The sequence below is a fragment of the Copadichromis virginalis genome, linkage group LG1 (genome assembly GCF_057382275.1).
Source record: "Copadichromis virginalis isolate Kocher_CV1m ecotype Utaka linkage group LG1, C_Virginalis_male_GT1.1, whole genome shotgun sequence".
Lineage (NCBI taxonomy): Eukaryota > Metazoa > Chordata > Actinopteri > Cichliformes > Cichlidae > Copadichromis > Copadichromis virginalis.
In genome coordinates this window covers 21,683,468-21,688,577 of record NC_140618.1, presented here as the reverse complement: position 1 = coordinate 21,688,577, position 5,110 = coordinate 21,683,468, and the positions used below count along the sequence as shown (strand labels likewise).

The 5,110-nt window shown below is 44.4% G+C and overlaps 1 long non-coding RNA gene across 1 annotated transcript; it reads left to right on the top strand.

Annotated features, from left to right (window-relative positions):
- Positions 1 to 245: 245 nt before the first annotated feature.
- On the top strand, positions 246 to 906 carry LOC146718723 (uncharacterized). The gene is made up of 3 exons (XR_014918816.1): positions 246 to 450; positions 525 to 670; positions 753 to 906. It is a non-coding gene; the product is annotated as an uncharacterized LOC146718723 (long non-coding RNA).
- Positions 907 to 5,110: the final 4,204 nt, after the last annotated feature.

The window sequence follows — 5,110 nt, the reverse complement described above, 5'->3', positions numbered from 1 at the left end:
TAACTCCTTCCCCCTTTGAAGGCCTACTAGGAATAACCCTTGTTTAGAGGTTTCTGTCATATTTCGGCCTGCTTCCAGAACATAGTTGCTGGGTGTGCAACAGACGTTAGTGAGGGTTATCAGCCTACCAGGGATACCCTTGGAGAAGCTGAAATCCTTTTCTCGGGTTCGTTAAACCATTAGAATAGGATCTGGGCTTTTTACGGATATATACTAACATGTCAAAACTCGTCATTACAGGTGCAGAGGAGTCATCTGTCATCTCTATGGGGGGAAAAGTGTCATGGTCCGTGGTCCTGTGTCTGTGGAATGCGTGATGCTCGGGTAGCCACACCCCCGGGCTGGGCCATCACCAGCACACCTGCTCTCCATCACGGTGATTACACGGAGATCCACTTAATCCGGCGCTGACGGATGCTCCACGCCAGTCCGTTAGTCATCCCCACAGTGGTAACCAGACTTCCACGAAAAGTGTGCATTCTTTTCTGCTTGGAACTTTGTTTAACCTGCCTACTTCTGTCCAGGTTTCTACTCGGCGTCTGCTACCTGCCTGTCCTCCGGCTCAACTGGATCTCGCGGTGCTCACCTGGCCCACTCGCCATTCCCACGGACTTCCTGCCCCCACGGACTGCCACACTTCCCTCCCGAGCTCCCACGGTCCCGTTCTATCGTAAGCCCCTACTCTAACTCAGTCCTGATATGTTTTCCCCGCTTCCTGGCTCCCTAGTAATCATCTCCCCTTTCTATTGCAGCCCCCCGCCGTCCCGATCCCGGCTTCCTCGTGTCATTGTTTCCCCGGGTTTTTAGTTTCTGTTTTGCTCTCTAATTTCCCCGGATCGCCTTTCGTTGTTTCAATAAAGTGTCTTTCTGTTAGCTCGGAGTCTGCGCCTGGATCCTTTCGTGCCCGCGCACCACGGCCCATGACAAAAAGTTGGAGATCTTAAATCTCCATCTCTCTTCCAGTTTTTCTCGGTGCTTAATTTTGACACAAAGTTGATATGATCCTGATTATTCTTCATCCATGTGCAAAAACTGACCACAGAGAGACCCTGCTGATAAATAACTGCTAAAAGTAGACATGCTTAGAAATCTCCAGCGCGTTAGTGGACAAGCCCTCAAAGCTGAGGAACAAAGCCATATTTTGAGCCAGGAAACATTTACGTTTGCATCTCCTCTTTCACCAACCTTTTTGTGCCATAAGGACTGTCTGACTAGAGATCACGCTTTCAGAAAACAGTAAACTGAACAAACAGTGTAAAATGTTACATGGCAAAGTGAGGCCATGCCATAAATGCATGTGCCGCACTACTGTAAAGTACTGTAAAGAAGGCAGCAAGGACTCAAACATCTATGTGAAGTCCACATGAACATTTAAAGGAGTTTTATAACAGTGTAGACCTGACAAGTTAACAATTAACATGTCAGGCAGGTCATCAGCCACATTGACAATGAGTTTGAGTTAAAGCAGGAGACCAGTCTTAGGTAATATTTACCAGTAAATGATGACAGCAAGACCCATTGCTAATCCATTACAGGAAAAGGCTGAAAAAGTTTCTACAGAGATTTATTTTGTTTGTAACTACTCTTTCAAGAGTTTCTGAGATAAAAGATGAAGTTTCTGAGATGAAGGTTGGAGGTTGGCCTATAATTAGCTAAGACAGCTGGATCAAGTGATGGCTTTTAAGTAATGGTTGAATTACTGCCACCTTTAAAGACCTGTGGCACATAGCCCATTAACAGAGATAGACTGATCATGTTTAAGATTGAAGTATGAATTAATGTTAGGACTTCTTTGAGCAGTCTTGAAGGAATGAGATCTAACAGGCCCGTTGATGGTTTGGAAGAAGTGGTTATTAAAGTTAACTTAGAAGGATCAATTGGAATAATCAGGCCCCATCTTATCCTAAAGTCCCCATAGCACCATATTAACCCGGTAGAGCACTTTGCTTTCAGACTGCAGGCTTACTTGTGGTTCCTGGATATTTAAAAGTAGAACGGGAGGCAGAGCCTCGATCAGGTCACTCTTCTGCAGAACCAGCTTCCAGTTAGGATTTGGGAGACAGATACCGTCTCTGCTTTCTTTAATCACCATGTGTTTATACATTATCATCATAATCATCTTCTCCTCGCCACCAGCCGGTCGCAGCAGACAGCCGCCCTTCCCTGAGCCTGGTTCTGCTGGAGGTTTCTTCCAGTTAAAAGGGAGTTTTTCCTTCCCACTGTCGCCAAGTGCTTACTGAGAGAGGGTCACTTCATTGTTGGGCTGTTCTCTCTATTACTGTAGGGTCTTTACCTTACAGTGTAAAGAGCCTTTGGGCAACTGTTGTGGCGATCTGGCACTATATAAATAAAATTGAATTTAAGTGAATTTTAAACTGATCTTTTTTCAATTTGTCTGCTTAATGACACATTTTTTAAGTGGGAAAACAAAAATTGACTGTGGTTCATCATAACTTTATAAAGTAATCTGTCTGTGATTGCACTTAAGCATACAGCAATAGATTTAAGTCGGGGTGTGGTATTGGTTGGGGGCTTTAGGAAGGTTTCCTGAAAAACAAAAAGTTTAACATGTTTGGTTTTATGGACTTTAAACATAGTTCAAAAAGTGAGCAAATCAGTTTTAATCAGTGTGAAATGTACTTAAAGGTAGGTCTGGTGAATTTGCATAACAGTGGTAGCGGTCTCTTCTTGTAGTTGTGTTACTGTGAGATGTATGCCTTTAATAAAAATACTAATAAAAGAAAATCCAGAGTGTCCCCATCATCAAAAGGACATTTCAAAGAACATTGGAAATCTCAAATGTTGGTTTTTCTGCTTTGTCCCAACTAAGGATCTTCTCCGAACACTCTGAGCATAAGTGGACACATCTTATTGATTTTCTTTCAAGCCAAATTGCATTGATTGCTGTGAATATGGCAGACAAATCCATCTGGTTGTGCGCCTACTGTGACAAAGTGGGGAGGTAGACGGGGAGCTGCGGCTGGGCGTGCCACAGCAGGGGAACAGGCTTCATTACACCAACTGAGAGTCCAGTGCCTAACACAACCCCAGCCCGACCCCCATCCTACGCTCTCCGTCCGCTACTTACCCCCAAATTAAACTGAGAGCTTTTTAATTATTTATCAATACCATGCACTCATCGTGGATCAATCAGTGTGAATGGTTTTTAAACATAATGAAGGAGCCTGCTCCGATGGACTTGTGAAAATTGATTGTGATCTTCGCCATTACGCCTCGAGTAAAGATGAGCTGTGTTGACAGCACTGTTGGTAATTTGAGGTTTGGGCAAAGATGAAGTGGAGCACCCCGGGAGCTCTCCCCCTGCCTAAACACAAGTGTGCTTCAGAAAAGCCAAACAGTATCTGATGCTTAGAGGCCATCTCATGCCACATCATTAATCAAGCTCTTAAACAGGACACCTCATCTTATCACCACATCACACCGTACTCACGAAAGAGGCCAGGCCTCTTCCTGGGGCCACGAGCACCACACATACCTCCTCTGAGAACACTTCTCACAGCAAATTACACTGGTCCTCACCACTCCCAAGGTTTAGCAAAGCTTGATTCATTGTGCTTCCAAGGCCGAACGAACCTAAGCAACCTCAACTTTCCCTCTCTGCTTCCATATTTCTTTCTGGGTGCATCATGTCAAGCAGAGTGAGGCGCTATCCCATCTGGAATTATTAGCCAGAGACACACACAATGCAATCTAATTTCATAGCACCACATTCAATCACTATGAATTCAGTTTCACAGGGGCAGTAAATAAGGCATGGGGTGCAGGTATTTCAAAATGAATTAATGCTCGGAGATGAATTTCTGTACCTGAATCTTATGAAATTAGAAAAATATCACCTGTCGTTCACGTACATTGGTGTCCATTCAAGAGCTGCGAGCAAACACGCTGATATTGAATTCAGAAGATTGTTTGTGAGGGAACAAGCCAACATAAAGCAGGACAGTATAATGAGATTCTTATTTCATCCTTTTTTTTATGGTGTTGGGGGGGGGGGGGGGGATGAGGGTGGAATTGGATTATGGGGGACTTATTTGTATGTGATATTGAGCACTGCAAAATAAATTCACACCTATTCAAATTGAAATCAGACCTAGGTGCATCAGATAATCCTTTTTAAGATAGTATGAACTGACAGTCCAAGCCCACACACTGGAAAGAAATAATCTACCCCTAACAAAACAGATATATAGCCTACCTTGCCAAAAGCATTTCAAGATTTTTTACAAATATTTACCAGTCAAGTACGTGCTTGATTTTTTTTTTTCTTCCTCCCAGAGGCATAAACAGTTGCATACATATTCATAGGGAATTTGAGCCTGTCTCCCAATCATCATGTCACAAAGAGTCTTAGCAAAAGCGCCTTCCCAATAGCTCAGTTTGTCGCTGGATCAGGAAACCTGATTTTGTTTTGAATCCCGGAGCCTTTTGAGACGTCAGGCTGTATCAGCGAAGAAGCCTGTGATGGCTGCAGTTATACAGCATGGCGGCTCCAGCTGCTCATGAATCTTTTTGAAATGGCTTATTTCTGAGGGAGTGTTGAGACGTAAGCCTGAAAGAAGGACAAGGTTTAGCGTGAAGATGAGCAGAGGGTAGCTGCTGCTAGGATGTGATGTGTTGGTGGTGGTGTCAGTAGTTGTGGTGAGACTGTGAGAGGCTCTAATGTGAGAAGGGATGAAGCAGAGAGAAAAAGAGAGGGTGGTGTTGGTGTCGGTGGTGGGCGGGTGGGTGTAATGCAACCTTGACATGAACCCAAACTAGATGTGAGCTTCAGACACATTTCTCCTGATGCTGCTGGCATCCATATGAGCAGCTTAGTGATTTATCTCCCCGCTGGCTGGAAGCAAGTGGGCTTGCATGATGTCCACTCTGCGCCTGTGTGCACTATAAGCCTGTGGGTCAGGTGGTGTGAGGCCATGTCTGTTGCACTGATCTCTGAGCTAATGAAGACTGTCGTAGTGTGTAGTTCTTTTTTCATCTCAAACCCTGCTGGAACATTTGGCTCGTACAGATGTGACAGCAGAGTGGTAAAAAATAAAAAAAGCAAGTGTGGACATATGTGAAGGCCAAGCCCTTGATGATAGAGTCACCT